The sequence below is a fragment of the Agelaius phoeniceus genome, chromosome 7 (assembly GCF_051311805.1).
Source record: "Agelaius phoeniceus isolate bAgePho1 chromosome 7, bAgePho1.hap1, whole genome shotgun sequence".
In the NCBI taxonomy this organism is placed as follows: Eukaryota; Metazoa; Chordata; class Aves; order Passeriformes; family Icteridae; genus Agelaius; species Agelaius phoeniceus.
Window position 1 is genome coordinate 6379644 of NC_135271.1, and position 20690 is coordinate 6400333.

Sequence of the window (20690 nt, forward strand, 5' to 3'; positions counted from 1 at the left end):
CATGCAACATCCCCAGCTTCCTGCCCTTCTCCTACAGTTCATCTGCAAATTCATGAGGAGAATGCAGGAGGAAGTGACCATCGCCATGGGCACTGGGCTCCAAGCATACTCGCCCATGTTCCAAACCAAGACCAGCGCTGCCCTCCTGTGCATGCTTGTAGAGGAAGGTTTTTACTATCCAGACCAAGTAAGCAGCCTGTGGGAAGGGTTTGATCCTGCCAGGAATTGCTTGGCCTCCCAAGCCACGCATGCTGGTTGCTGTGAGCCTTTGAGGCCACAGGGCAGTGCGTGGGGAAGGGAAGCACTTCTCTGGGCAAGCTGGGAACATTGCTCCCTCTGGCAGCTTCCCAAGTCTCCCTGTGCCTTCTGCAGGTGCCCGCCATGGTGAGGTTCATCCACCAGTGGCTCCTGGCCAATGACTGTGCTGAGCCCAGGCTGAACGAGGCCCTGCTGGACCTCACGGAAGCACAGCCAGATGACGCAGTCCTGACACTCCTGCGTGTGGCCCCGTCCTGTGACAGGTATGGGGCCCACCTGCCCAGAGGGCTCAGGCCTCCCCAGCCCATCACCCTGTACAGCCTGTCCCAGGTGTCTGAGCAACAGAGACTTCCAGGGCCCTCTGGCTGCTGCCTTTCCCAGCCCTGGCACGTCAGCCCCTAAACCTGCTGCCATGCTCCCTCCCTGCCCCTCAGGGCTCTGTCCCCACAGGCCTGGGCTGCCTGGCTGCTGCTGGCCAGGCCCAGTGGGCAGAGGCAGAACTGGCAGCCAGCTCAGCTCCCCCCAGTGCTGTGTCTGAGACCCCCCTGAGACAGAGCTCTGACCCCGCAGAGCTGCCATGGCCATGTGGAAGACCATCATGTGCTCGTCAAGAACTGCAGAGCTGGCACAGCTGATCCTCCTGGATGTGCTGGGGAGCTGGCCAGAGCACAGCACATGCACCTCCGATGGGGACCAAACGGCTGTCTTTGGCCTGGCTGTGAGTTTCTGCAAGTGGCCTTTGCTGGCCCCAAGGCCGCCTCTCCAGAGCTCTCCATCCTCCTTCCCCCACTGCATCTGCTGGCCTGAAACCTGGCCCAGGGGAAGCTTCAGGCCCAGCAGGCCCTGAGAGGCTCCCCCTGCCTCTCTCCGGGCCTCTCCCTGCCACGCTCGGGCCCTGCCACATGGACCCCTGGGCACTGAGCGCTGTCCCGGGGGGCTTTGTCCTTTGCAGGCAACCGTGGTGATGTGGAAGATCCTGCAGGTGCCCTGTCTGCCACGGATATTGAAGGTGTATTTCCCCCGCTTATTTGTGCATCTGCTCTTCCAAGTGTTCTTCAGCACGGAAGAGATGCCAGAGGAGGTCGATGCCTTCTGGAAGGGATGTCAGCAAGAGCACGGCCTTGCCACCAGCCCCAACAGGTGCTCCATCCCACTCCTCCTGTCCCTGCCATGTGGCCTGCCAAGGAGCCAGTGCTGCCAGCGTGACCTGGCCTTTGCTGTGCACACAGGTTTGCAGTGCGCACCCTGAAGTGCCTGCTCTGCCTTCTCCGCTGTGAGCATGTGGTGGTGGCAATGGAACGCAGGTGTGGCTGGGACACGCTGCTCTCTCTTGACACCCACCACTTTGCCGTGGCTCTGCTGGCCAGGTAAGAGCCCCTTCTCCCCACATTTGTGCTCTGTGCCCAGGTGTCCCCCAAACTGCCCATGATCATGGGCCAGAGGGCCTTGTCACTGAAGGACGGCCAAGCAGACTAGAAAAGGCTGGCAGAGGAGGGTGCCCATGAGCAACCAACTCCCAAATGGCCCACGTCCCCTTGCTGAAAGGGTGGTGGGGAAAGATGAGAACTCTGAGAGTCACTCCTGGGAGAGATTTGCCCCACTGGCTCAGGGTCTTGTTTCCTTTTTCCTCTCTTTAGAGAAATTTGCCAGTCAGCCGTACACTTCTGTTCCGGGATTGCATTCTACCTGCTCGCCATGCTCGGCCAAGAGATGCCATCCTGGGATTTCCCTGCCCTGGCATTCCTTGTGGAGGTGAGCCTCAAGGCCAGCGCTGCCTCCCAGCTCTCTGCCCTCTCGTAGGCACAGCTGCCAGGACGGTGCCGTGCCCTGTGCTGCAGCCTGGGCCCAGCCCTGTGCAGTTCCGGGCTCTTGCTGGCTGGGTCCCTGTCACTGCTGGTGCCTTTCAGGTCCTCGAGTGCCTGGACTTGAGGGAATGCAGTGACAGTGTTCTGGAGATCATGGCACAGAACCTGCAGAGCGAGCACAGGGCCAGGCGTTACTTGGCACTCAGAGGCCTGGTAGTGCTGGGCAAGAATCCCTTGATGGTGAGAAGGGGGTAGTGGCTGAAGCCATGCAGGCAGCGTGGGGCTGGGCAAGGCAGTCGCTTGGCCTTGCCTGGGCTTGGGGCGCTGGGGCAGCTGCTCCCTCCCAGCTCTCCTGCCTCTCGCTTCACTTCAGCTGCCCCAGTGCTTTGGGACAGGCCTTTGGCCTCTGGGCCCTGCGGCAGCAGGCTGGCCTTTCACAAACTTGTGTTCCGCACAGGCTGAAAAAATGGGCAGCCTGACTGAAAGTCTTGTGGAGCTCCTGCAGGAAAATCATAGCGACATGATCAGGATGACCATTCTTCTACTGCGATATTTGCTCCTGGATAATGGTGCCCCAATAGCCACCCCCATTGCCCTGCAGCTGGCTGAGGCGCTCCTGCCACTCTTTGACCACGTAAGGCTCTGTGCCCACAGCCTCGGCCACCGGCTGCTGCCCGGACACTTGGTGCCCTGTGCAGATGCAGGCCTGTGCTCTGGGGGGCCTGAAGCAGCTGATGATGAGGTCTTTTGCCCTTCCTCTCTTACAGGATGATATCCAGGTGCAGCTGAACTCCATGTGTGTCTTTCAAGAGATGCTGGACTTATTAACAGAAGATGGAAGAAAGGCCCTGAAGTCCCACGTACGCCAGAGCCTGGTGCCACTCTACTTCCACTGCCATGATGAGAATCAGATTGTTGCTAAGGTGACGACCTGTGGCCACCTGCTGTCCCCCTGGGAGGGGACTGGGCTGCATCCTGCCCTGGCACCTTGCGGGCTGCAGCCTCCTTCAGGCTGTGGCACTGGGATGCTTCTGTGCCCTGGCCTGTGGGGCCATCTGTGCCTCTCTGCTGTTCTCCAGGCCTCCTGCGTAGTACTGCATTCTTCAGCCAGATTCCTAAAGAGGAGGAATCTCGAAGAAATGCTCCAGGTGGATCAGACATGGAGGTTTGGCGAGTGCCTGGTAAGTGGAGCCGAGAACCCCCAGGCTCAGCCTGGAGAAGGCCCCTGAGGGCGGTGCTCAGTGTGCTGGGCTGGCAGCTGTGCCCCTGCCCGCTGCTGCGGCCAGAGGCCACGGGGGCTCTTCTCCAGGCTCCCGTGGGCCCCAGCCGGGTGCCCATGGAGCCCCGGCCCGGCGGGGCTGCGGGCCGGCACCGCGGCTCCCCGGGCAGCAGCCGGCCCTCTGTCCCCTGCCCTCGGGAGCCCTTGGCCAGCGGCTGCTGGCCGCGCCTCAGGCCTGTGCGGCCAGGGGAGGCCGGGGCTGGGCGCAGGCAGCGCCCGGCCCAGGGGCAGAGCCCGCGCCAACCCTTCCCTCCTGCCGCTCTCTGCAGCTGGCAGAGGACAGGAGCAGAGCGGCCGAGCACCTGCGCCGGGCCCTGCGCTACCTGCGGAGCCCACAGGAGCCCCTGCAAGAGGCGGCCATCAGGTTCATGGGTGAGCCACGAGCCCGGGCTCCCTCCCCGGCCCGGCCCGCCGCAGCTCTGCCCTAGCCCCGCCTGCTGCCCCGGCAGCGCCAGCCGGGCCCGGCGCCGTGGAGCCCCGCCCGGCCTGGGCATTGCTGCTGCCGCCCTCTGGCAGCCGTCCCCTGGGGAGGCAGCGTGCGGCAAGGGCCCGGGCTGAGCCCTGCCGGGCCAGCAGCCCGTGTGGCCACAGCGCTGGCAGCGCCGCCGGCAGGGAGCTGTGCCGCTGGCGCCCTGACAGGCTCTGTGTTCACAGGCATGGCCGGGCGGCACCTGAGGGGGCAGCAGCAAGAGCTGCAGCTGATCTGCACTGGTGAGTGAGGCCAGCGGGCTGACAGCAGGGGCTGCCGGGGACAGCTGCAAGCCCTGCCCTGGCTGCGGAGGGCTCTGCTTCCGGGGGCAGAGCACCCTGAGATTTCAGGGCCTCGTGGCCCATTCTTGGCCAGCAGCTCCGGGCTGATCCCCTTGCTCCTGCTCCATGGCAAGAGCCGGCTGGGAATGCTCTGGCAGCAGGCTCTCCTTGGCTCCCCACAGATCTGGGATCTGACCTTGGCTCTGTTATGTTTGCCCAATTATCCCATCATAAAAAACCAAACAATATTTGAGATAGCAGCAATTTCAATTGAATAGTTCAGAAAATATATCTTGACAATATAATTTGATTAAAAATAAGGGATAATTTGGTTGTAATAATAGCGCATAAGCAAAGGATAACCACGGGCCATGGAGTGCAGGACCCTTGCCACCTCATGTACGAGCTTTGCAAGTGAAGATTCCCCCCTTTTATGCCATGTGTCAATCTCCTCCCATTTTCGATTCATCACACTTCTACCTCCGCCCTCATCATCACCTTTACCGCGCATGCTCCACCGCTCGTTTTGGTTGTCGCACAAGCCTTTGGGGGTCATTTTTTGATGAAGGCCTCTCTTCCTCAATGTCCTTTAATTTACCTTTGGGTTACACATGCGCACCAAGCCAGTACAATGTAATCCAAAACTAACATTTAAGCATCAAAGCAATAAATCTCTTATAGCTGGCATTTTCCTGGGACCCAACCAGATTTTCCCTTCTTTCCATTAATTTTTAGTAACTGTTATCTCCTGCATTTTCCTCCTGTCCTTGAACATCTGCAGGGAGGGGGGGGTGGAACCCCTCCTCTCCCTTTTTTCTTGGCATTACAACTTTTAACTGTTTTATTATTATTTCCAAATATTAATTACTGCATCAATATTGATTACTGTTTCAATTTTGTCAGCACAAATCATACCTATTTACCACAGCTCTGTTCCTCTCTCTTGCAGTCCTTGAAAGCCTGAAGGAGGACATGAGCACTGCTGTGTCAGAGCTGGCATTTCAAACACTGCATGTCCTCCGAGCAACAGCCAGTGGGCGATATTCCATCTTCCAGAGGCTGCAGGATCAGCTGCGCAGGGCATGGATGACTCGGCCTCGTCTGTCACGGCTCGGCTGGCTGCACTGCTGGAGCTCTGAGGAGAGCTGATCCGGGAGGCTCTCTTTGCTGGGGCAACCTGAGCCAGTGGGGATTTTTAGTTTTCTTTAAGATTTTTCTTTTCTTCTCTTCCATTTTCTTTTCTTCCATTCTATTTTTTTTCCTATGTAAATATAGACTGTGTTATAATACAAAGAATCTCAGGAGACTTTTTTTCTGCCCAGGGTCTGTAGGGCAGAAGGGAAGAGGGGGAAAAGGGTGCTTGTGCTCAGCCAGCTGCCCAGGCATGTGGTGGGCAAGGGGAAATGGCCAGAAGCCCCTTGGCCTTTGGTGGTTCTGCTGAAGCCTTTGTGCTGCCCACAGAGCGGCTGGGCAGGGGCCGGAGCTGCGGGGATCCCTGCCAGAGCGGTGCCTGGAGATGGCCACAAGCCCTGTGCCAGGCAGGAAGCGCCATCCGTCTCCTCCCGCCCGTGTGCTGCTGCCTGCCTTGCTGAGGGCTCCCGGGTGCCTCTGGATGGGGCTGCTCCGGAGCTGCTGTGAGGCTGTGGCGCTGCTGCTGGGCAGCTTGGCCGGGCTGGGGCAGGGCCTGAGGGGCTGGGGCGCTGGCAAGCCCTGAGCAATGGGCTGTCAGAGGCCACAAGCAGCCCCCTGGCAGCTGCCTTGTTCCTGACAGCCGGCTGCTCTGGCGCTTCCTCACTGGGTGGTTGGAGGGACCCCCTGGAATCAGGCGTGGAACCCTGGTCCCAGCCTTTCAGGGCTGTGAGGCCAGAAGTTGTGGGGCTGGGCGTGTGTCCTACATGTGCTCCAGACTGGAGCCCCCGGCCCCTCAGCCTTAGGCATTGAGCTCCACTGCTCTCCGAGTCTTGTTCCTGCTGCTGTGGGGGAGGCCAAGCTCTGTGGCTTTAGGCCCCATTGAGCCAGAAGAGCAGCAGCTTTGAGCCAAGAGGGGCCACAGAAAGGCCCTCTGGACAAAGGGCATTGCTGGCATTCCCAGGGCAGGGACACATGAGAGTGGCAGGCACCTTCGGGTGCCACGCTGGCTTTGCACTGGGTCACCTCCCTGTGTGCAGGGCTGGCTCTTTGCTTTGCTGTCCTTGGCCTTTTGCCGTCGTGCTCCTTTGGCTGCCTGCAGCGAGGGGCAGCCCTGTAAGGAGGGTGAAAGGCCCTGTCTCCAACATCTCAAGGGGGAAATGGAGCTCTCCCGGCCCTCAGCCCATGCTGTAAGCAGAGCAGAACCTGTTCCCCAGCCCTGGCTTTCTGCTTGCTGCTGGCCCCTGGGCACCATGACCCACTGCACTCGCTCTGAGTCACCCACAGGATGGCTGGTGCCTCTTGGTTTGCTGATGGGTCGTGAGGGTCACTGAGAGAAAAGTGGGTGTCCCAATGCTGAGGGCACATGGGGTCACTGAGCAGACTTGAGGCTTCACCAGCAGGTTGCAGGTGCCTTTCTGTCACTGAAGGGAAGGCAGATGCCCCGTGGGTCGCTGAGGTGTCATGACAGTCTCTGAATGGGATGCAGATGCCCTGCATGCCACTGAGGCCAGCGTGAGTCCCTGAGGGGAGGCGGGTGTCTGTCGTGTCCCCCAGGGTGAAGTGGTGTCACTGAGGGAAAGTGAGGGGGACACGGGCACGCCACGTGTGGCTGAGCGCACATGCCGCTGGCTGAAGGGACGCCAGGGTCGCTGAGGGGCCGTGGGCTCGCCCTGAGGGACACGGCAGGGCCGGGCCGCTCCCCGCTGCGCCGCCGCCGCCCGCTCCCCGCCGCAGGGAGCGTTTCCCGCCCAGGCGCGGGCGGCCCCGCCCCGCCGCTCCCCTCAGCCGCGGGCGGCAACTCGAACCCGCTGGGGCCGCCCCGCGGGGCCGGGCGCCGGGCGGCCTTGCAGAAGCCCTGGGGGAGCTGCCCTGGGGCTGCCCTGCGCTCATACACACCGAGGAGCATGGGCCAGGCTTGCCTCAGCACCAGGGAGTGTTTCACTTGGCCAGGGGTAAAGCTGCAGTAGCTTCCAGGGAAAGAACTTCATAGCACAGGAATGCTGGAATTACCTGGTGCCTCCTGTACGGCATGAAATGAACATTTGGGCTTTCCAGTTGAGGTAATCACTGGACTGTGAGAATAATGAAATCAGAGGTGAACTGTCGAGTACATGTAGTAGATATTTGAGCAGGAAAATTTGAGGGGATCTCTAGGGAAAAAAATTACTTTTGAGGAAAAGTCTGAGTAATTTCTAGAGGGCACATGGAGATCATTTTGTGACAAAACCTGAGGTAAATGTTAGGGCAAAGACAGAACATTTGGGGGGTAAAATCTCAGGTTCTCTGGCTTCCCACTGCCTCATCCCATGCCCCAGCAGGGGAGCTTTGCCCTCCCTGTGCCCAGCCAGCCCAGCCTGGGCACCTCAGGGGTGCCCCCACCCTCCTGCTGAGGCCCGGCCTGGAGGGCTCTGCCGCAGGCCTGGGAGACGCTCTGGGGAAGCGCCAGAGCAGCCGGGTGCCAGGGACAAGGCGGCTGCCTGGGGGCTGCTTGTGCCCTCTGACACCCAATTCCTCAGGGCTTCCCAGCGCCCTGCCTCCTTAGGGGCCTCCTGGTGTTCTGCCAATTGACTGAGGTGATTTAAAGGACACATCACTGGAAATAATGGTCTTCTTTTTCTGGGAATATGAAGGAACCACAATGTAAGATAATACACTTAATAAAAAATGTGCGCTTGGTTTTAGTAACAAGCAAAAACAAGCAAGGTAGTTCCCCTAAATCAGTACTGTAAGAAAGAAAGGAGAGCGATTTAGAAAGATGCATCACCAATTGCCTAAATTGTTTCTCATCTTGCAGATCTGCACTTGCTGGGGAGCCGCATTTTCACCAAGGACCTGGGGAACCATTCCCAGCAATTGGGAAAATTCTAGGTCATCCATCCACCCATAGATGAGGTCTCCAAATTTGCCCCGAAAGTGGCTCCAGCTTTTATAGTCCAAAAAGAGCAAGTCAAAGGGACTCAATTATATTTTTACCCAGCAATGTCCAGGGCCAGCTGAACAGCTTTGAGTTCAGCAAGTTGACTTGATCCACCTTCTCCTTCGGTAGCTTGAGCAGCCTGTCATGTGGGGCTCCATACAGCTGCTTTCCACTTCCAGTTCATCCCTACGATGCGACAGGAGCCATCAGTGAAAAGAGTGTAGCATGTTTCCTCTGCTGGTAATTGGTTTTATGGTGGAGCTTCTTCAGTCCCTTGTCGCTTGTTCCTGCTCCTCTTTGTCAGTGAGACTACAGTTTCACCTTCTGGCCAGTTTGTAATTATTTCCAGAATCCCAGGGCCATTCAGGTTTCCAGTACAGGCGTGCTGTGTGATGAGGGCAATCCACTTGCTCCATGTAGCACTGGTGGCATGGTGCGTAGAGGGAACATTTGCTTTGAACATCCACCCCAGCACCGGTAGTCGGGCTGCCAGGAGGAGTTGTGCTTCAGTGCCTATTACCTCTGAGGCAGCCTGGACTCCTTCATGGGCAGCCAAGATTTCCTCCTCTCTGGGAGTGGAGTTGGCTTTGGACCCTCTGAAACTTCAGCTCCAGAATCCGAGTGGTTGGCCCCGAGTCTCCCCAGGCACCTTCTGCCAAAGGCTCCAGGGCAAGCCGTTGTACCCAGCTGCAGAGTAGAGCACGTTCTTCACCTCTGCTCTTGTCCTGACTGGGCCAAGGGCCACTGCATGAGCGATCTCCTGCTTGATCTGGGCAAAGTCTTGTTGCTGTTCAGGGCACCACTGGACATCGTCCTTTTCTGCCGATGACCAGGTAGAAAGGGCTCACATTCTGGCTGTACTTGGGAATGGGGATTGTCCAAAATCCTGTGGTGCCTAGGAAACCTTGTGTTTCCTTCTTGCTGGTTGGTGGAGACATCACGGTGATTGTGTTGATGACCTCAGTGGGAATCTGACACTGTCCATCTTGCCCCTTTACTTCCAGGCACTGGATCTCTCGGGGAGGTCTCTTGACTTTGTTCTTCTTGATGGCGAAGTCAGCTTCCAGGGGAATCTAGATGATCCTCTCTCCTTTCTCAAATACTTCCATTGCTGTGTTCCCTCACACAATGATGTCATCCATGTCCTGCAGGTGTTCTGGAGCCTCACCCTTTTCCAGTGCAGCCTGGATCAGTCCATGGCAGATGGTGGGGCTGTGCTTCCAGTCCTGGGGCAGTCGGTTCCAGGTGTACTGCACGCCCCTCCAGGTGAAAGCAAACTGAGGCCTGCATTCTGCTGCCAGAGGAATGGAGAGAAACGCGTTAGCAATGCCAACAGTGGCGTACCACTTTGCTGCCTTGGACTCCAGCTCGTACTGGAGTTCCAGCCTGTCCGGCCCAGCCGCGCTCAGCGGTGGAGTCGCTTCATTCAAGGCACGATAGTCCACAGTCAATCTCCATTCTCTGTCAGAATTGTGCACAGGGCAGATGGGGCTGTTGAAGGGTGAGTGGGTTTTGTTGTCCAGCCCTTGGCTCTCCAGCTCACGGATCATTTTGTGCATGGGGATCCGGCATCCTGATTTGTTCGATACTGCCGGTGTTGCACCGTCGAGGTGGCAATCGGCACTCGTTGCTCTGCCACCTTCAGGAGTCCTGCTGCAGATGGGTTTTCTGATAGTCCAGGCAAGGTGTTCAACTGCTTCATGTTCTCTGTCTCTACAGCAGCTATTCCAAAAGCCCACCTGAGTCCATCTGGGTCTTTCTAAAAGCCCTTCCAGAGGAAGTCTATGCCCAGAATACACGAGGCCTCTGGGCCAGTCACAATAGGAATTTCTGCCACTCCTTCCCAGTCAGGCTCACCTTGGCTTCCAACAGGATCACCTGCTGCAATCCCCCCATCACCCTGGCAATGGAAACGGGTTCTGCACCCACATGTCCTGAAGGGATTAGAGTACACTGTGCACCAGAATGGACAAAAGCCTTGTATATCCATGGCTCTGGTGTGCCAGGGATCCACACAGCCCAAAAGACACAATTTTCCCTGGCCTCTACCTGGCTAGAGGCAGGGCCTCTCTAGTCCTGGCTACCGTTCCCTCCCCGGGCGTATATTCTGGATATTCCTTCAAGGGGATCTGACATATCATGCTCCCTTCTGCTATATCTGGCAGCTCGGTCACAGGGAGCTGGGGCTACATTTGGGTGTAAATCCCTCTCTTAGTAGTTTCCTCCTTTAGCTTGCATACCCATGCTGCTAGGACAGAGATGAGTTTTCCATTCCACCCTCTCATGTCTTGCCCATGTTCATACAGGAAGAACCACAGGCCCACTCGTGGGGTGCACTCCCTCCCCCTAGCTGGGGGATGTTGGGCTCTGACACTGGGGCCTCTGGTTTGCACTGGTGCCACATGGGAACTGTCCTTGCTCATCTCCTTCCTCATCTTCTCTCTGAATTTTCCCTGTTCATCCTTGAGACTCAACCACAGCAGAGACATGAGTGTGTGTCAGGCCATGGACGATGGTCTCATCATTCCTGAGTTTGCTTGCTCCAGAACTCACTGTCTCTTGGTTATCCACAAAATGCATTGTTCCCATGAAGCTGGAGTATTCAGATGGCCCCTGCTGTGCACGGCTCCACCACATTTGCACTGTGCATCTGACCTTGTCAGGGTCATTATTTTGTCCATCCCTTGCAAAAAGTATCTCCAACACTGCCATTTGTCTCAGGGGTCAGAATTTTTCCTTTATTTTTTCTTGGGCAGCACCAAGCCCTCTGCCCCCTCCAGAGCCCAGCCCCAGTGGCTGCTGGCTGCCTCACAGGGCTGTGTGGCCAGGGGAGGCCAGTGCTGGCCACAGGGAGAGCCCGGCCCAGGGGCTGAGCCTGCACCAGCTGCACCCTCCTGACTCTCTCCAGCTGGCAGAGGACAGGAGCAGAGCAGCCGAGCACCTGCGCCGGGCCCTGCTGTGCCAGGACAGCCCACAGGAGCCCCTGTGAGAGGCGGCCATCAGGCTCATGGGTGACTCATGAGCCTGGGCTCCCCTGCCTGCCCTGCCCTGTCCCTCACTGCCCCACACTTTCCCACCGTACCCAACCTCCCTCTGCTCAGCCCTGCCCAACTCTAACGTGCTCTGTCCTGTTCTGCTCCACCCAACTCAGCCTTGCCCTACATCACTGTGCTCCGCCTTACACAGGTCCACCCAACCCAGCCCTGCCCCATCCTACCCCACCCTGCCCCACCCCACCCTGAACTGCTGTAGCCTGGCCCTACCTCACCATGCTCCACTCTACACTGCTCCAACCAACCCAGGCCCATCCTACGCTGCTTGGCCCTGCCCCACCCAACCCCACCCAGCCCCACCCAACCCGGCCCCACCCTGCCCCGCCCTGCCGCAGCTCAGCCCTATCGCTGCCTGGGGGTCTCTGCACAAATCACCAATGGGACGGGACCGCTGGGGAACGCGTCTCGAGCTGTTTATCTTCCAGCATCACTCTCATTACATGGTTATGGCAATGGGAAGATGCCAGCAGCTCACATCACTGGCAGCAGACAAAGAACTGCAGGTTACAACTTCCCTTAAAAGTTTTTTGACCAATAACACAAAGCAGAAGCAGATTGACAGTACTTCTATCCAAACACTGTAAGCACACGTACCTTTGGTCAAACAATGCTCACTTATTTTGGATACAATACCTTCTTGTAAGCATTAAAATACAATGCACAGAGGTCCATCATTAAGCTCAGAACTTCCTAATATCTCGGTAAATTTACCTTTCTGTAGCTTAGGGAGTTATGCTAGCCAAGCATTAATATACAGACCATGATTATATTTGTCCTTACCTTTCTTCTTCTTCTATATTTTTTCTGCTGACAAATTTATGGCTACAGCTTAACTCTAATCACAGTTCTGCTGTCTCTGAAGCCTGCCTTTTGTAGCTGTCCCAAAACCCTCTGATTTTAAGGATTCCCACAGGCCCCAGCCCCGCCTGCTGCCCCGGCAGCGCCAGCCGGGCCCGGCGCCGTGGAGCCCCGCCCGGCCTGGGCATTGCTGCTGCCGCCCTCTGGCAGCTGTGCCCTGGGGCGGCAGCGTGCGGCAAGGGCCCGGGCTGAGCCCTGCCGGGCCAGCAGCCCGTGTGGCCGCAGCGCCGGCAGCGCCGCCGGCAGGGAGCTGTGCCGCTGGCGCCCTGACAGGCTCTGTGTTCACAGGCATGGCTGGGCGGCACCTGAGGGGGCAGCAGCAAGAGCTGCAGCTGATCTGCACTGGTGAGTGAGGCCAGCGGGCTGACAGCAGGGGCTGCCGGGGAGAGAGCTGCAAGCCCTGCCCTGGCTGCAGAGGGCTCTGCTCCCGGGGGCAGAGCACCCTGAGATTTCAGGGCCACGTGGCCCATTCTTGGCCAGCAGCTTCGGGCTGATCCCCTTGCTCCCTGCTCCCTCCTGGCCATGGCAAAACCCAGCTGCGATGGCCCTGGCAGGGGGCTCTCCTTGGCTCCCCGTAGATCTGGGATGTGACCATGATTCTCTTCCTTTCTCTTGCAGCCCTGGAAGTAATGGCAAATGACAGCAGCCTGTCTTTCAGAAGCCTGGCTCTTCAAACTTTGCACATTCTCAGGACAGAAACTACAGTTCTATATTCCATCTTGGAGAACCTGGAAGATCAGCTCTGCAGGGCGTGGAAGACAGGGCTTTGTGTCTCAGGGTTTGTCCACCTGTGCTGCTGGAGCTCTATGGAGATCTGATGCCAGAGGCTCTGTCTGCTGGGACCACCAGAGCCAGTGGGGATTTTCCTTGTGTCCAAGATTGTTCTTTTCTTCTTTTTCTTTTCCTTTAGTAAAGAAATACAGGATGTGTTAGAATAGACAGACTGCCAGGATCTTTCTTTTGCTGCCCAGGGTCCACAGGGCATAGGGGAGGAGAGGGAAAAGGGTGCTTGTGCTCAGCCAGCTGCCCAGGCATGCGGTGGGCAAGGGGAAATGGCCAGAAGCCCCTTGGCCTTTGGTGGTTCTGCTGAAGCCTTTGTGCTGCCCACAGAGCGGCTGGGCAGGGGCCGGAGCTGCGGGGATCCCTGCCAGAGCGGTGCCTGGAGATGGCCACAAGCCCTGTGCCAGGCAGGAAGCGCCATACGTGTCCTCCCGCCCGTGTGCTGCTGCCTGCCTTGCTGAGGGCTCCCGGGTGCCTCTGGATGGGGCTGCTCTGGAGCTGCTGTGGGGCTGCGGCGCTGCTGCCGGGCAGCTTGGCCGGGCTGGGGCAGGGCCTGAGGGGCTGGGGCGCTGGCAAGCCCTGAGCAATGGGCTGTCAGAGGCCACAAGCAGCCCCCTGGCAGCTGCCTTGTTCCTGCCAGAGTTGACTGGCAAGACGGATCCCAGGCACTCTGCAACTAAGAGCATCAGTGTTGTTGGAAACCCAAATGCAGGGAAATCTCAGACCTTTGGTCTTGTCAGCAAAGCTTAGAATTAAACACAGCATTTGAGCTGAGACCTTGGAAAGGGCTTCCGAACTTAGGTGCTAGAAGCGAGAATGTGGATTTCTAGTTTATAGCAGAGACACGGGGAGGAAAGTTGAAGTGGAGGAAAGTTTAGAGTTTTAGTTTAAGATCTAGGAAAAATCTTAGCTCCAATGGTAAACGAGAAATTTAGGATGCAGTGCTGTAGGTTTGTTGTGTCATGGCATTATTGGCTAAGGAAGCTTCCACTGTAGCATGATGTGGGAACCCAGGAAATTCCTCTGGGTGCCCTGCAGGACTCGAGACCCTGTCAGAGGGCTCAGAGACCTTGGCACAGAGCCCAAGACCCCTGTGCCTTTGATTTAGCCCTTGGAAAAAACAATTCCCAACCTTGTATGAAGAATGACAAGCCACAAAAGTTTAAGTAGAATGATAGTGAATTTAGCACAGAGTGGAAAAATAGATTTGGGGCTCTTCAGCAAATTTTATTCCAAATTATTACATCACAATTCTATACACTATTGTGATTTTAGTTTTTCTCAGGATGTATCTCAAAAGGAGGATCCCAGATGGTGGCGGTCCAGTTTCCAAAAGAAGAAAGACGAATCCCATCTGGTGGAGTCCAGCTCCCCAGATGTGGGTCCACCTTTTAATTGCAGAGACTATAAATCTAATAACAGTGATGTCCAGCTTCCCTTGGTCAAAACCATAAATCCTTGAGGTGATGTTCATCTTCCTTTCTCAAGCTGTTTTTCTCTGCTTCCATAAGGCGTGAAATAAGCATATTTCCATTATATATATTCCAAAGTTATAGTTTCAAGGATACAAGTAATATTCTAAAATTATACTTCAAAGGTTATTATTGCAGAGCTCTTTATGGATTAACTGCAAGCAAAAAGCAACATCCTTAACACCTTAATTCCAATGCTCCTAAATCAACCAGGGTTAATTGCAAACAAAAGATAGGTTCAAAGGCCTTTTTCCATGCTTTATTTTCCTCAGTTATTATTAGAATTCACAGCTCTCCCATTGTCGGGGTCCACACATTTCGCACTCACAAATACACACGTCGCCTGTTTGTACCTGACATGGAACACAGCTTTGTATTTCGCATCCTCAAGGTCTTCCTGGCAGCTGTGGCAAAAGTGGAGGCTCTGGAATTGCTTCCAAGGCCTGGCAGAGCTGCAGTCCCAGAGCCCTCTGTGCTCCCTGCTGGCCCCCTCCATCCCCTCAGCCCCGCCATGCTCTCGGTGAAGCCCCAGCCCCCTTCAGTTTCTTCAGCCCCTCACAGTCCTCTCAGCCCCCTCAGTCCCTTCTGAGCCATCCAGTCCCCTTAGAGCCGCTACCCCGTCAGCCTGTGCCCCTTGCCTGTCACCTCAGTGCCACCATGGCCTCGGCTGCCCCACAGCCCTCAGCCCCAGCAGCAGCTCAGGGTCACCGTCCCTTCAGCGCCACCGCCCCCTGAGCCCCTCAGCCCCCTCTGTCTCACCGTCCTTCAGCAGCTCCTCAGGGGACAGTGCCTGGGGCCAGCGGCAGCTCCCACCACTCCAGGGACAGCCGGAGCTGGAAAAGCTGCTCCGCCTGGCCCAGCCGCCAGCTCGGACCCAGCACAGGGACAGGGGACACAGGGGGCACCGGGGCAAAAGCAAGAGGTGAAAAAGGCAGCCCAGGGGGGAAAGAGCTAAAAATGCAGCCTAGGCCTACACAGCTCAATCTATGTATCTAAACTTCCACATACCTCTAACTAAAGAACTATGCACATTTCTAAATCTATATCTAAGCATCTAAATATAAGCATCTATATGTAGGTGTCTAAATTTAGGCGTCTAAATTTAGGCATCTAAATTTAGGCATCTAAATGTAGGTGTCTAAATGTAGGCATCTAAATTTTGGCGTCTAAATATGGGTAATGAGGCCTCTGATCAGCCTTATCATAAAGCAGAGCAATAGGGCTCAGGAGCTCAGTCCCTGGGTAGGGACCGGGTGCCCGAAGCTGGCTCGCTCATGCCAACGCCGCGGGGCTGCCATCTAGCAAGCATGGTGGTTATCAGCTCTATAGTGATTGCAAGCTCTCAGGATTTCAGCTCTGCTTGCTAGGTAGTGGTGCCCCGGGCTTGAGGCTGCAGCAGATGGAGAGAGAGGAGAAGGAGAAGGCGCAGGCTGTTCCACGGAGATGGCTTTGTTTGGGGAGGTCCGTAAAGGGTCCCTGCTCTTCTTCTTTCTCCCCTAATGGGGTACAGTATGCTTCTTTTATAGGGTTGGAAAGGATCCAAGCTTGACCCGTGAGACCCCTTAAGGTGTTCAATTAGGGCCAACATCGAGTTGAGCCGGGTACCACAGCAAGGACATGGTGGATTTTTGTCGGAACAGTCACCTTCACGATGTCATCCGGTGCCTGTTCACTGCGGACCTCAGGCACTGGAGGCAATGCCTCTGGTGTACCCTCTTCCCCCTTCCCACTGCCTCCCTTCTCAAGTACATTCTGATCATCGTCCTTAGGGGGACTAGGATTTAAGTCGTCCCCCTCACTCAGTTGTGGTGTAGGCTGTTCAAACACCTCAGGAAACCCGTTCAACACCCCCCCATTAACAGAGAAATGAACCACCCCCTGTACATGCTCCAGCAGATCTGACCTATATAGTTCTAAAGAGAAATTCACCAGCAAGCCCAAATCATTTTCTGTCAATTTGGTGGTTGTAGATGTTACAAAATCATCTCAGGAGGTCTGAGTGCCCACCAATACCCTAGTAAGGTGTAACGGCCGCCCCCAGTTTCCTCCTCCAAAAAACGGATTTGGATTTGGAATAGCCAAGTCATGACTGGATTCAAAATCAGGAACGGAATGGGTGGTCAGCCCACCTCCGAACCCGTCACCCCTGTCCAACCGGGGGGCCAGGTTTCAGGTAGTAAGAGAGTCATAGATACTCCCGCCGTTTACCCACGCTTCATTGAATTTCTTCACTTTGACATTCAGAGCACTGGGCAGAAATCACATGGCATCAACACCCGCCTCGGGCCTCCGTGATGCTTTGTTTTAATTAAACAGTCGGATTCCCCTGGTCCGCACCAGTTCTAAGCCGGCTGCTAGGCACCGGCCGAGGCGGGGCGCCAGCCCGGGCACCCCCTCCGGGGACCCTCCCCCGCGCGAACTGCTCAGCTGACGCCGGCTGAGACCACGCGCACGCCGGCCACACGCCGCGGGAACCCCGCTGGCGGGAACCGACGGGGCGGCGGCGCGCAATGACGACGGCGGCGGCCGCTGCTGGCGCCCCGGCTGCGGCAAGGCGGAGGGGGGCGGGGGGGGGCGGGGGGTACCTGCCACAGCTGGGGCAATCCACGGGAAGGGCCCGGCGCGCGTCCAGAGTCGACGCCACGCATGCCCGCATGCGCCCCGGCGCCCGGGTGGGCCACGTGGAGCACACTCACCCGCGCGCGGTGCCTCGTCCTGCCGCAGCGCGCGCCCAGCCCCGCTTCGCGCCCCAGCCCGAACAACCCAGCCTTTAGAGCCAATCCTTATCCCGAAGTTACAGATCTGGCTTGTCGACTTCCCTTACCTACATTGTTCCAACATGCCAGAGGCTGTTCACCATGGAGACCTGCTGCGGATATGGGTACGGCCCGGCGCGAGACTTACACCCTCTCCCCCGGATTTTCACGGGCCAGCGAGAGCTCACAGGACGCTGCCAGAACCGTGACGCTTTCCAAGGCGCGGGCCCCTCTCTTGGGGTGAACCCATTCCAGGGCGCCTGGCCCTTCACAAAGAAAAGAGAACTCTCCCCGGGGCTCCCGCCGGCTTCTCCGGGATTGGTTGCGTCACAGCACTGGGCGCCTCGCGCCGCCCATCTCCGCCACTCTGAATTCGGGGATCTGAACCCGACTCCCTTTGCTGAGGGCAATGGAGGCCATCGCCCGCCCTTTTGGAACAGCACTCGCCTATCGCTTAGGACTGACTGACCCATGTTCAACTGCTGTTCACATGGAACCCTGCTCCACTCCGGTCTTCAAAGCTCTCGTTTGAGTATTTCCTACTACCACCGAGATCTGCACCTGCGGCAGCTCCACCCGGGCCCACGCCCCAGGCTTCGAGGCGCATCACAGCGGCCCTCCTACTCGTCACGGCCTTGCCCCCGTGGGCATCGCACTGCCGGCAACGGCCGGGTATGGGCCCGACGCTCCAGCGCCATCCATTTTCAGGGCTAGTTGATTCGGCAGGTGAGTTGTTACACACTCCTTAGCGGATTCCGAATTCCATGGCCACCATCCTGCTGTCTAGATCAACCAACACCTTTTCTGGGCTCTGATGAGTGTCGGCATCGGGCGCCTTAACCCGGCGTTCAGTTCATCCTGCAGTGCCAGTTCTGCTTACCAAAAGTGGCCAATGAGCACTCGCATTCCACGGCGCGGCTCCACGCCAGCGAGCCGGCCCCCTTACCCATTGAAAGTTTGAGAATAGGTAGAGATCGTTTCAGCCCCAAGACCTCTAATCATTCACTTTACCGGGTAAAACTGCCCATTGCCGAGTGCCAGCTATCCTGAGGGAAACTTCGGAGGGAAGCAGCTACTAGATGGTTCAATTAGTCTTTCGCCCCTAGACCCGGGTCAGACGACCGATTTGCATGTCAGGACCGCTACGGACCTCCACCAGAGTTTCCTGTGGCTTCACCCTGCCCAGGCATAGTTCACCATCTTTTGGGTCCTAGCACAGACGCTCACGCTCCACCTCCCCGGCCCTGCGAGGGGGCGGCGGGCGAGAAGGGCCGGTGGTGTGCCCGGGCCTGCCAGGCGCGACATGAGCCCCAAGATCCCACCTGAGCTGGCGCGCGCCGGCCCTCACCTTCATTGTGCCGTGGGCTTTCGACAATGGCCTCTGACTCGCGCACATGCTAGACTCCTTGGTCCGTGTTTCAAGACGGGCCGCATGGGTAGCCGACATCGCCGTGGACCCTGGGCGCCCGAGTGCGGCCCGTCAAGCCTGGCCCGGCAGTGCCACGCGGTTGGGGCGCACTGAGGACAGTCCTCCCCGGTTGACAGCGGCGCCGGTGGCTGGCAGGCCTGGCCCCTGCACCCCCATGTGAAATGTTGCGCTGCGGGGATGCCGCCCCTGCCCCATCCCCCCCGGGAGGGGGGGGGGGGAAAAGCGACGCCCCCAGCACGGTGCCACCGACGGGGGGCAGGAGGGCGCGGCGGCGGTCCTCTCCCGCGGCCCCGGGATTCAGCAAGACCTGCTGCCCGGGGGCTGTAACACCCACCGCCACTCGCGCGGCGCTGGGCAACCTGCCCGCCAGAGGCCTTCCCAGCCGACCCGGAGCCGGTCGCGGTGCACGGCTGCGGAGGAAATGTGCCCTGCCAAGGCCCGCCGCCGGCCAGGCGGCGGTCCTCACATCGGCCCACCCCCCCCCCCCCCCCCCAGCCCACCCCCGCGGACAGGGTTCGCCCGGGGGAGGGCGGGGAGGCAGAGGCGAGGATCCGCTGAACCCACGCTGGCCGACCGCAACTCGCCGGGTTGAATCCTCCGGGTGGACTGCGCGGGCCCCACCCCTTTACCTCTTAACGGTTTCACGCCCTCTTGAACTCTCTCTTCAAAGTTCTTTTCAACTTTCCCTTACGGTACTTGTTGGCTATCAGTCTCATTCCTGTATTTAGCCTTAGATGGAGTTTACCACCCACTTTGGGCTGCATTCCCAAGCAACCCGACTCCGAGAAGCCCCGGGCCCGGCACGCCGGGGGGCCGCTACCGGCCTCACACCGTCCACTGGCTGCGGCCTCAATCACAAGGACATTGGTCCCCTGAGAGCGCTGCCGGGGAGGGGGGCTTCTGTACGCCACATGTCCCGCGCCGCACCGCGGGGCGGGAATTTGGCGCTGGGCTTTTCCCTCTTCACTCGCCGTTACTGAGGGAATCCTCGTTAGTTTCTTTTCCTCCGCTGACTAATATGCTTAAATTCAGCGGGCCGCTGCGCCACCGCATCCGCAGCACGGTCCCGGCGAGGACGAGCTCCGCCCCAGTGGCTCGCTCTGGTTGCAGGGAGCTACGGAGCTCTCCCCAAGTCTGCATTTAGGGGGACAAAGGCCCTGTGCGGCGACGACGACAACAACGACCGCGATGAGGACAACGCCTGCCGGGCCACAGGGAAGGGATCGAGGCCGCCTAGGGAAGCGCTTCCCTCGCCGAACCCCTGACCACCTACCCTCCGGGCACCGGCGGGACACCGCCTCCACCGCCGCGAGCGACGGGCCTGCGAGGCGACCCCAGCTGCGCCACCCGGGTGGCCCCCGGACAGCGATTGATCGTCAAGCGACTCTCAGACAGGCGTAGCCCCGGGAGGAACCCGGGGCCGCAAGTGCGTTCAAAGTGTCGATGATCAATGTGTCCTGCAATTCACATTAATTCTCGCAGCTAGCTGCGTTCTTCATCGACGCACGAGCCGAGTGATCCACCGCTAAGAGTTTTCTGCCTTTCGGGCACTGCTCACGCTGAGCGGTCCCTTTTTTTGTTACTCTGGCGCCGAGGATATGGGCGCGCGCACCTGGCTTTGACCGTACAAGCACACAGAAACGGAAGGGGAGGGAAAAAAACAACTGGAGCAAACTACGCTCTGAAGGCCAGCCAAGAAGTGCGGGAGCCTGCGCCCCCAACTGCCTCCCCCCGTGAGGGGAGATGCTGACCTCAAAAACGCCGTCCTTCGGAGGCGGCCCAGGCGCCCGGGCTCGGCCCGGCCTCCGCGCGGAGGGCCACATGGCGCATGCCAAAGCGCAGGAGGGCGCGGCGGCCCGCCCGCTTCTCGCTTTCACAGGACAACCCGAGCCGGGTTCGCCAGTGCCCGAGGCCTGCTGGACGGCAGAACCAGCTGCCACTGGGGCCGCACTCCTGGGACTGCCGCCGCCACGTCGCACCGCCGGGGCCCCTTGCCGTGGGCACGCGCCCAGCGGAAGGCGGTATGGCGCTGAGCCAGGGGGCAACGCCCACTCTCCTCTTTTTCACGCGGAGACCGAGCAGGGAGAAGCGCCCCCGTGGCCGCCCCGCACGCCTTTCTGCGGCCCACACGCGGCCGGAAATGGCGATGGAGGACGCGACAAGCGGGGCCCAGGATGGGACCGCCGCTTGGTGACAGCGGGT

General features: G+C 58.4%; 1 non-coding gene across 1 annotated transcript; it reads right to left on the bottom strand.

The window, feature by feature from the left end:
- Positions 1-19869: 19869 nt before the first annotated feature.
- Positions 19870-20022, bottom strand: LOC143694576 (5.8S ribosomal RNA). The gene has a single exon (XR_013183157.1). It is a non-coding gene; the product is annotated as a 5.8S ribosomal RNA (ribosomal RNA).
- Positions 20023-20690: the final 668 nt, after the last annotated feature.